General features: G+C 33.8%; 1 long non-coding RNA gene across 1 annotated transcript; it reads right to left on the bottom strand.

Moving 5' to 3' along the window:
• Window positions 1-5,849: 5,849 nt before the first annotated feature.
• LOC134254232 (uncharacterized) lies at window positions 5,850-10,702 on the bottom strand. The gene is made up of 3 exons (XR_009989276.1): window positions 10,676-10,702; window positions 10,275-10,358; window positions 5,850-5,889 (listed from the first exon to the last, which is right to left on the bottom strand). It is a non-coding gene; the product is annotated as an uncharacterized LOC134254232 (long non-coding RNA).
• Window positions 10,703-12,213: the final 1,511 nt, after the last annotated feature.

The raw sequence follows: 12,213 nt of genomic DNA, 5'->3' as shown, positions 1-12,213 counted from the left end.
TTGTCTTAAATGTTTGCAAAAAATAAAGTTAGTGCACAGGGGTAGAAGTATCCATTTACGAGTATGTTATCTTTCTTTGATACACCGCAGCCACATCTCTTATAAAGCGAAAGTTAAGAATATGGAGTTCTGGTGCATCACGGTCGGAAAGTAAGGGTGTTAGACATCTGGCACCGAGCAGAAACAAGTATAATTCATTTCCAGGGAGTCCTGAGAGTTCGGCGCCTAGTGAGATGTCGTAGTCCTCAATCACAGTTTCCCACCAGGCGTCGCGAAACAGAGATGTTTCGGGGCAAGCCGTAGTAATGTGTTCGAACACATTTGTGAAAGATTTTGCGCAGAGGCAGCAGGTTTCCGGCAGTACATCTAAAAGGGTCCATAGCTTGACAATGAATTTGCACAAAACAATATCTTGGATATTTTTTGGGATGATCCACAGATGCTCAGGTGGTTTGCTTGCGCAGAGAATGTTGAATCTAGCAAAGTCGGGGTCGACAAGCATTCGGTTGCGCCTAGAGGCAGAGTGAAAGGAGATGACAGAAGATTTCACTGAAGATTTCCATTGAGACTTGTTGGGGAAGAATCCACTTTCGAGATAACCAGTTAACACGTGGTATAAGTTGTATTTCAGGAGTATGGGAATTATGTCCTGAATAAACACATAATGTTTAGTACTAGCGTTGAAGAGGTAGGAGAACAGACGGATGATGAATATACGCTTGGTGAGGTAAGTTGTGTTGAGTTCACAGAGACGACCAAAGAATTGCAACTTCTTAATGTCAATCTCTGCTGTAATTGGAAGGAGACCTAGAAGGCTTTCGCACATGTCTGATCTTGTATGATGGGGCAGTCCCATAACATGTTTAACAACGAAATGTTGGAATGCGTTGAGTGTTCTTATGTCTTTTGTCCGAAGATCGCACCATAATTCGCTTCCGTAGAGAACTGATGGTAAGACAACTTTTTTGTACATTTTGGCCACTGTTACGGGGTTGAGCTGTTCGGAAACTTTAAGTGCGAAATATGATTGCGGTCCTTTCCTGCAAGCGTTTGATGTTCTTTCGCCAGGATCAAAGTTGGAGCTTAAAAGAATTCCAAGATGATTGTACGAGTTGGAAAATTCAATGCGTTCATTGCCGAGACGCAAGCTTAAAGTGTCAGCAGGATTTGAGCGCTTTTGGTGGAAGAGGAGAACGTTGGATTTTGCGGTGTTAAATGTAAATCGCCAGCGTGTTGAGTATTGGAATATGTTGTCCAGAACTCGTTGAAGCTCAAGAGGTGTGAGAGCAATGACACAGATGTCATCTGCTAGGGTTGGGTTTGAGCTTTGGACATTGAAGACTCCTATGTTCTTGCTAAGATTTTGAATTTCTGATAGTAAACCATCAATGAATACGAGGTAAAAGAAAGTCGAAAGTACGCCTCCCTGTCGAACGCCTTGGGATACTCGAAACCACTGGGAGCTGGTCTGGTTTACTACAACGGAAAATTGTGTATTGGAGTGACAGTCATTTATCAAAGACCACATTGTGCCCGATATCCCGAGTTCGTGAAGTTTGTACATGAGACCGTGCCTCCATACCGTATCGAAAGCTTTCTGTGTATCTAAAAAGGCAACATAAACAGAGCTGTTTTGTTCAATATTGTGATGGATAGTTTCTTGTAGATTAAAGGAAGCTGTTAGACACCCAAGTTTTTCTTGGAAGCCTTGTTGCTGAGAGCATGGGAAAGATATTGATGGCAATAAGTTTGACTGTATTCTGGTGAGGATAAATTTTTCAAAAACTTTAAACGCACAGGGGAGGAGAGCAATTGGTCGTTAACTATCGGGAGATTTTCGAGGTTTGTTGTTGCCTTTATAGATGGGAACAATCAGGTCTTTTTTCCAACAGGATGGAACATATCCGATTTCCAGAATTGCATTGAAGAGTTGAGCAATGCATCTAGCTACTTGTTTACCGCCATGGATTAGATGTTCGTTTTGAGTGAGATCAAGACCAGGGGCCCGTTTCATCAAAGGTCGTACGCCCAGTCGTAGCGCTACGCCGGCGTAAAGCCGGGACTAGCACGAAGATTTGTGTTTCATTAAAGAGTGTATCGTTACGCCTGACTAAATTTAGGCCAAACTTTTACGTCTACTCAAGGGTAGGCGTAAGTTCGGGCGTAAAGTTAAAATTAAGCAATTTTACTGATTTTAAAAGAATTTAGCGAGTTCCAAAGAAAAAGTACGGCTCTAAGAATTCTTTTTAAATACAGACACTGCATTATTATTTAATTATACATACTATGAAGTGAGTGTGTGTGTGGGGGGGGGGGTTTACAACCATTTGGGTTGATTGAAGTAATAATGTGCTTCATATTTTAATAGAATTCTTCTCAGAAGAAAAGATTGTCTTATTAGAGATTTCTTCGACCACCATTTCTTTCGTTATGACAAAGCATTCACACACACATTTAATTGTTGTATTGTATGTATAAGGTATTGTAAATCGAGTACAGTGACTACACATATAACTATATATTTCCATTTCTAATTTTTCTCTGAACTGTGATATACTCTTTGAAAGTTAGCGGAGTTAATTATAATTTCCTGATAATTCTGCCGGAATGTAAATTAGGCAGGTCAATAAGTCAGGAGCTAAGGGGGCCTAAGATGCATGCAAATCTTCGCCCGTTATATGCATAAATTATCCCATGTTTCGCACTATTGTTGATGTCTCTGGATACCATGCTAACTAGAGAGTGATTCCTTAAATTTATACTCCCGCTTCATGTCAGTCTGCCAGTCTATTGCGCTTTTGGGTGCCCATCTCTTATCCACCACTCCTCTCTTACCACTGAATGAAATTTAATGCGACACTTCACAGAATCTTTATTAAATATTGCCACTGTGACTTAATTTACTCTTTGGTCGGACTCATATTTTGGGTTTTACATAGCAAAACATGGATACTGTCATCATATTCGTAAGGGAGATTCATTAAAATTGTCTATTTTGATTAAAAATAATCTTTTCCCCAAAATATTTTTTGGGAAAAAAACATCGGTTTCAAAAGCATAATCATCCTTTCTCTAGTAATTTTCTACATTTAACTTACAATAACTTAGAATTATTTTTCTAGGTATCTGGGACAAGTGAAGTCGCCGGTGAATCTAAAACGCAACCTAAAGTCTCCTCTATTAGACAATAGGAGATTTTTAAATGGGGAAAATATTACTTTTATTATATCGATGTAATACGGTGATAATTACACAGTTAAGTTCAAGAAATGAATTATTCCTTAAAATATTTTTTTTCTCAGACAATCATTGATGCAGAAGACATCTATCTTTATTTTTTCACGATTTCATCTGATAGAGTAAATTATCCTCTCAGATAATCTGAGCGCATATAAAGCACGTATAGGATAACTTATATACTTTTTTTTATTTCATGCATAACTTACATTTTAATGAAAAACAAAATAAAGACTAACTGTAACTTAATTTTAAAACCAGAGATCACACAAGAATGCAGAGAATTTATGTAATAATACCTTTGTAGTCTTTTTAAATCTCTTTCTTCCTCTCTCTCTCTCTCTCTCTCTCTCTCTGCGTACTTGAAAAACGGTACATTTAAATTATAAGCTGCAGATAGTAAAGATTGTTTTGTCTATAATCTTATGAACCTGCAGTCTAGTATTCGAAATTGTTTTATGAACCTTTGTGCCATTTAAATTAATGAACACGTACAATATTATAATGAATCATCTGAATTGACAAAAAATTAATAGACTTAGAAAGGATTGTCTTACGTGTACCTTATTTATGTATAATTTATTTCTTGTTCAATATGTGTACATATGTAAACTTTTTATACATTATTTTTGCTTGCATATAGTGTACATATGCTTTTTATACATTATTTTTGCTTGCAAGTATACATTTCTTTATAAATTGATTTTTAAAAAATCTATCTTATCAATATGTTTACATATGTAAACTGTTTGCATTTTTATACATTATTTTTGCTTGCAAGTATACATTTCTTATAAAAATAATTTAAAATTTTTTTTTAAATATCTCAAACTTAAGGTGTTTCCACCCTCACAATTTTATAGGTTCAAAGTACAAAAACTGTATTTATTTTCATTTAATATACTTTAAACATTCCAATTATTGCAAAAAATGTATAGGTCACCATATTATTTAAGATGCGAAACATAAATAAACAGAAGTGTATGTCAACATAAAAACATCGCACATTTTTTGTAAACAGTATTATGAAAAATATGTAAAAACTGGTTAAAATGCATAATTCTGATACTGAGTGTTCCTACATACTTCCTACTTAAAAGATACTTTTGAATTGTGAATATCAGGAAAACTATTTTACAATAAAGCAAATGCCTAAATGAAGAGACCTTAGAAGGAGTTATTGCCCTTGTCAACATTTTTCAAAGATTGAATAATTGATTAAATATAGAAATATGCATTTTTAAAATTGTTTAACTTAACAATATTTATCATTACACCTATTGTAAAGCATTCTTCCAGGAGATATTGTTGTATTTGGTATGAATTTAAACTAATTACAGTTTTTTCAAAAACCTATGACATCATAGGAGGGTGGAATTACCTTAATTACAAGTATTTTTTCAGTAGAGTCGGATGTATCGAATTATGAAATTTATTATTAAAGGCGAAGGCATTAACCTGTTTCAATTTCGGAAAGGGGGGTGGGGCTGTAATTAAAATTCCAATATAAATAGTTTAGCTTAATTCAGAAATACATGCACGTGTACAATCATTTTCTTACTTTCAATTTATGACTTTTATCATTGAAATATTGTAAAAAACTAAAATTGATTTCTTATATAAGATGCATATCTCCTACATTACCCTATCAATCCATGCATGTTTCAATCAGTGCAAGTGTTCATTAATCTATAATTTGTGTTATTCTGTACTTTGACGTACTACAATACTTCATATATGTTTGAACACAGTGGACAATGTTTATGTTTTTGCGCCTGCGCAATGCTGCGTTGTCAAGGACTTAGTCCTGCGACTAAGCGTATCTTTTACGACTAGACTTACGCCAGTTGGTGAAACGCAAATTACGCCCGACTAAATCTTGGCGTAAGCCCCGGAAGTACGCCTAAGTTAAGGCTTAAATCTACGACTTTTGATGAAACGGGCCCCAGGAGCTTTTCTGCGCTTGAGATTACGAATAATGTCTGTATTTCCGTAACGGTCGCGGGACCTCCTGAGAAACTATCATTTGTTCATCTCGATATGCGTTCGAGTTCGCTAAAATGGTTTTCAATTGAAGTGAGAAAGTCTGAAAAATAATTTGCATTTTCTTTGGCATTATAAATATCTGAGAAATGCTTTGCAAATGCGAGAGATACGCCAGGAGGGTCGTCAAACTGTTCGTCATTGTATTCAATAACAGGGTAAGTGCGAGAAGAACGTGGTTTCAGTCGTCTGATTAACTTCCAGAAAAGGCGAACATCGCACTCTGATGATTCATCTATATCCTTAAAAACACTTGACATGTAACGATCATGTTCGTCGTTGAGTTCGTTCCGGAAGTTTCGTTTCGCATGTTTGTATTTTTTGTAAGAGTCGTGTGTCATTCCTCGAGGGCGACCTTCATTTATCCACATCCTTCGCATTTGGCGCTCTGTGTCGTGTAGCTCTTTTACTTTTTGAGTCCACTCTGGCCTCAAGAAGGGTTTGTACTTTGCCGTGGGGATAGTATGTGATGATGCAGAATGTAGCACAGAGTTTAACTCTGTGCAAAAATAAAATCAACATAATTTTTATTTAAATTTACAAAAATAGACAAAAGAAAAACTAAAACAGCATTTTCTTGAGAATAGCAGGTTGGATCCTCTTCAATATCTGAAAGATATATAATATCAAAGGGTAAAAAACAATGAAAAAAAGAAATTGAAAAAAATTGAAAAACTGTCAAAAATTTATAAACATCACAAAAATTCAGGTGTGAGAGATCCGCTTTAAGTATAATAATTGTTCATACCCAAGAAAGGTCTTGCTTGAACGAATACACACGTGATATATGAAACCCCCATAGAACTATGAGGCGCCGTTTTAATATTTTTAATGTATTTTCTGATATCAAAAATTCATTTGTGTATCACAAATTCGAATTCTTGATATCAAAAAATCATTTTCTGATATCAGAAAATATATTTTTTGATATCAGAAAATAATCAAGATTTTGTGATATCAAAAATTAGAATATTTGATATCACAAAATCATTTTTTGATATCAAGAATTCTAATTTCTGATATCAATTAATCATTTTTTGATATCAAAAAATCTTGGGGATTTTATGATATCAAAAAATGTAATTTTTGATATCAAAAATTCTCCAAATTCTTGATATCAAAAAATATAAGTCATTTTCTGATATCAGAATTCAGATTTTTTGATATCACAAAATGATTTTTTGATATCAAAAATTCGAATTTCTGATATCACAAAATGATTTTGTGATATCAAAAATTCAAAATGATTTCTTGATATCACAAAATATATTTTCTGAGTATCCAGAAAATAAATAAAATGGCGAAGAATGTTCATGTAAATAATGAATACTCCCTTGAACTGTAATTCTAAAATCCCGAACTTCAATGCCAGATTTGTTTTCCATTAAAATTTGTTAATTTATTATTTAAAGAAATATTTTTTATGAAAGAATTTTATAAGTGTTCTAGATATTATGGACATTTTTAAATTCGGGCAACGTTTTGTTTCCGCAGCTTGGCGGTAACTGAAAAATATATTTGATTACAAAATGGCTGATAATGGAACTGCTGACATTCTTAGGAGCATTGGACAAAACCATCTTGAGTGCTAGCCGTTGCTTTGAAAATGGCGATGTTGATTGTAACATTGTCTTGACAGATCTAGAGACAAATCCTTAAACGTTGCCTGAATCTTGTGAATCTAGAAGAAAACAATAAACGTGACATTGACTCCACAATCTCCGCGTTAATTGACCAGATTGAAATGAAAATTGAAAATCAACGAACATCACAACAGGAAAATGCATTTTCTGCACCTCGGGAAAATGTTTCAGGTATGTATTAGGCCTAGATACAGTAGCCTAGTTAAGATAAAATTAATTTGGTCACAAGTTTTGTTAAATTTTTATTTAGTATTCCAGGTTGGTGACAAAAGTGAGTAAATGTTCCGCCATTTTTAATTCTGTGCTGATGCAAATAAAGTATTCAATACACTGATACAGAGCTTCAACAGTTGTTGTCATTTATAAGAATAATTTTGGTACGACCAGTGTCTGTTTCTATCAATCGGACCACCTCACATGGCTTCAAGCGTCTGAAGGAAAAGGGCGACTGCCGAAAGGCCGCCATTAGTTTACAATGGATACCAAACGACAGGAAATGACAGAGGTCTGAGAGGAGACAAAACAATTTTTTGGAGTTAATTGACTGTGGTTTAAAACAAAGTGAAACATCTAAAGTATTGACAATAAGTCTAGCAACAATATGTAGGTTTCTGAGGCGGTATCAAGACAGAACTGATGATATAAGAAAACTAAGTTGGGAGTCAGACAGTAGCCCAAAATGGAATAAGATCATATTCAGTGATGAAATGGCCATAACTGTGAGTGGTTGTGCAGTTGTTAAAGTATGGAGAACAAAAGGGGAGAAGTACCTCCCAGAGTGCATTGGCCACCTATAAAGCGTCACACTGGCAGGAACTTGAAAGTAATGGTGTGGGGTTGTATTACTTATAATTAACTTTTGTAGATGGAAATATAGATAGTGAGAAATACATTAATGTGTTAGATGAGAACCCATGGCCAGTCATAGCCAAATGCTTCAATTACTACATGTAGCTAAAGCCTGGAAAGAAAACAACAACATTCCAACCATACCATTGCTGTCACAATCTCCTGATATAAATAATATTGAAAATATTTGGCTCATCTTAAAAAATCAAGTAAAAAGACATGATGAATATTGACACATTTGATGATCTGAAAGCAGTACTTCAGCATGCCTGGCTTTCAATCCCTTTAATGTACATACAGAACTTATTTTCCACGATTTCTCGACGACTTCAGTTTATCAGATCAAAAGGCCATATAACAAAATATTAAGTCAAAACTAGGGATGTCAATTTTACTCGGACAGCTTAGTCGAATAGTCGGATGCTTTAGTCGAACGATAGTCGAATATTCGTTTAATTTTAATTATTTTTTCGTACCAGTTTCACTGTTTGTCTTTTACAGACAAGTTTACAATATTCAACCTACGCTATTCCCATTATACTAGTACAACGAATTTCTAGTGCAATAAAAACTGTACATCAATATGTATCCAATGTATTTATTTTAAAAATTAACATATTAGCTGCACGTTTTATCTAAATGCAGGATATCAAATGCCCATATTTGTTCTTTCTTTACATAACGGTAGTACATGTACCCCATAATTGAAGCCAATTATTAAGTGTCCGTCAATGATCTTTGACAGGTAAACAATTAAAGCGCGTCTCTTATAAAAACAAAGAGAAAGCGAGAGCTTGGGATAAATTTAAATTATGAAATTTTGTGCAAACAATCAATGATTGTATGACATTAATATCAGAAAAAGAAAACATGGTTTAAATACTCTCATATTAACTGACCCCGATTTACATGTATTTACGATTTTGTAATAGCGGTTTACTAGAAATTAATATTCTTTCTGAATAGACATGTTTGCCGAACATACATCGACGTACAAATAATTTCCTTTGAACAGTTATACCATACCCTTAATTTTACATATGAAAATATTGATCTGTAAATAAATGAAACGGGCAAATATATAAATTGCCTTGAAACACATTTTTAACGAATAACCGACTAAAGAAATTTTAGTCGATAGTCGGTATGATCGAACGATAGTCGAGTACTCGAATATTCGTTGACATCCCTAGTCAAAACACAACTCAACAGAAAGGTAATTAAGTAGGTTTTTAATTAGCTTGATTTGTTTACAATCAGTATTCAAAATGGCCCTCAATTTACTCACTTTTGTCACCACCCTGTAGATATGCACTTAAATATGATTCACAAAGTGACAAACTACCGTTAGACAGTGTTAGACTTTCCTCCTCAGTGGAGTCAAATGTGTATTCCAAACACTATCAATTATAAAACCTATTTTTTAGTGTTCATTTCAATATTTTTTAGTTTGCAGTCATCTGATTTCTTTTTAATTTATGTCCGTCTGTACAGAAAAAAATTTGAAAAATGTTATTTTCCTACAAGTCAAAAAAAAAAAAATCTGGTTAGCGGATCGGTAACCAAACTATAAATAAACAAGATGTGTTGTTTGTGAAACACTGTACGTGCACTCTGTGACAACAAAGTTTGAAAAAAAGTCTTTAGCGAGTATGTCAATGTCAAGGTCACAAAATCATTGACCTTGTCATTGATATAATTTGAAAGAACTTGATTAGTGAAGTATGCATACCAAAGACAAGGTTTTAATCTTTCATGGTTCAAAACTAAGTTATGGTTAAGATTCAAGAAAGCTATTTTTTGCAAAAAGTCACAGTCAAGGTCATTGGGCTTGGTGTTGTTTTACTCATTTAAAAGAACTTGATTAGAAGAGTATGCATACCAATTATGAAGTCTTTATCTTCTATGGTTCAAAAGTTGTGGTTAAAGATCAAATAAGCTATTTTTTACACATAGGTCACAGTCAAGGTCACAGGGTCATTGACCTTGGTATTATTGGATGGCTCACCTGAGCACTATGGCTAGGAAAAAGCAGAAATTGGTTTATTATTGAAAAGTAGTCCCATGACCAATCATGGCTTTGCTATTCTTGAGAAGATGATTTTTATAGACTGTTTCCCTTCAACCAAGGATGCTTTGTGGCAAGTTTGGTTGAAATTGGCCCAGTGGTTCTTGAAAAAAATAGAAAATGTGAAAAGTTTACAGAGAGACAGACAGACAGACGGACAGCTAGACGGACAGCGAACAAAATGTGATCAGAAAATCTCACTTGAGCCTTTGGCCCAGGTGAGCTAAAAACGGCTAGTCGCATAAAAACATAATGAAGTGGCAAATTTATAAATCAGAATATCACATTGTTCTTGTAAAATAAAAATCCATAATGACAACCATTGTATTGGGAATAAGTCTTGATGGTTCAAGCTCTGAAAACAAAATGTTAACATTGAAAAAAAATTATCAGCAGATATCATCTTTAAACAATTTTACACAATATAAACTTACTTGGATATTGCTGACAAATATGGTTTTTGAGTTGAGCAAGAGACAGAGACCTCGAAATATATTTTGATGAGTTCTTTGGATTTCCTGGAAAAAATTTTTTAATGAGTATACTTATATAAAAAAATAAAATGCCTTCTGTCATACAAGTATTCTATTTTTAAAGATACATGTATATATGTATGAAGCTAACTTGCTTATTTCAGGTGTTTTAATTGCCCTATTTTAGAGTTACCGATTTTCTCAGTAATCATTACCTTGAAAAACCTTTAAAGGTCAAATTTTTTAGTTGGAAAGATTTCCACTTGCCCCCTTTTATCATTTTTATGTCTTTAGTGTTTTTTTTTCTTTTTGGACTTTACAAAATTTAACCAAACATTTTTTCGTCTATTCAGTTTGCCTACCAAGTCCAATTCTTTCCAGCTCCCTTTTGTTCCACTGGGGCTGGAAGAACGTCCACTTCGTCATGCAAAAGATAGAAATCAATATGAACTCGTCTGGAGGGTCTTCCTCTTTTTCTCTTTGAACTGGTGTTTCCTTTAATATGAAAAGTACATAAATTTCAGCAATTTTAGATTTCAAATAAAGATATGTCAGCAAAAACTTATAACTGGATCAAATAAAGTTTATTTCAGGCGAAAATATGTATTTAAATTTACAGCGTAGCTCGACGTAACGGCTATGAAGCAGCTATGTCGTTGAACGCACCCTAGGTGGTACTAATGGGTTTCTATAAAATCTCTTATACCATGAAGTCTCAACCATCTTCCGGAACCAGAGGTCTTTGATAATAACAAATTTAATGTTTTAATTAAATATTACCACTATAATTCCCACATCTAATTTTGAATTTCATTTATTAATCCAATAATATAGGACAAAGAAAAACCACACGCATGTAATGTTGTTTTTCCACATAAAATTGTAAAATATAAAAAAAAACAACATTTAAAATGTACAAATATTGCTAAAAGTGACTTCTAGGTCTGTAATCCGAGTTTCCTCTGACTCTAACCCCTAATGTCATATCTCTCTTATAAAAGCGGGGGTTAGAGTCGAAGGAATCTCGGTATAAGCACAAATCACTATAATAAAATATTACTTACTTACTTATAACATACCTTGTGTTTAGATTAAGACTAATACAAAACCCTCAATTGACAGCTTGAGGGAAAAATGTTTGAAATTTATGGCTAGTTGAATAACGACCCCGATCAGAATAATCAAAAGCATGGGCGGGCGTGTATGAGAGTCTGGAATTTTTTTTTTATCATACATATATACCTCATGAATAGGCTAATAATAATATATCATTTAATTTACCTGATTGGCGTTGGTTGAAGGCACTCACTGTACGTCTGTACAGTGCTTCACCGCCGACGCCGTTTTCCTCTGTTCTTACTGCCGGCACCTCTTCAGCTTCATCATCGATATCGTTTGCGTTATTCAGTTCACTTCTGAGGGCATTTAAAGCAGTCCCAACCATTGAAGAAAACAATGAATTTGCCATAATAATTCAAAAATATATTTTAGCCTTCTTTAAAACATACTCAAAGGTAAACGACATCGAACTTTGTGGCGGGAAGCTGAGTGTTGCATCACAGGGAGCATTCATTAAGTCGATCATAATTTTATTTGGATCTTATTTTCTGATATCAAAAAATCGAGTTTTTGATATCAGAAAATACTTGTCATTATTTGATATCAGAAAATCATTTTCTGATATCAAAGAATCGAATTCCTGATATCAAAAAATCATTTTCTGATATCAGAAATTCAAACTCCGATATCAGAAAATCTTGTTTATTTTCTGATATCACAAAATCTATTTTTTGATATCAGAAAATGTATTTATTGATATCAAAAATTCTTCATTCTTTTTTGATATCAGAAAATGATTTTCTGATATCATAAATTTGATTTTTTGATATCAGAAAATGAT

Source organism: Saccostrea cucullata, unplaced genomic scaffold (genome assembly GCF_032062105.1).
Source record: "Saccostrea cucullata isolate Sc308-1 unplaced genomic scaffold, CSIRO_AGI_Scuc_v1 ctg4070, whole genome shotgun sequence".
Classification (NCBI taxonomy): domain Eukaryota; kingdom Metazoa; phylum Mollusca; class Bivalvia; order Ostreida; family Ostreidae; genus Saccostrea; species Saccostrea cuccullata.
The sequence above is the reverse complement of the archived record's forward strand: the minus strand, read 5'-3'. Positions and strand labels throughout refer to the sequence as shown.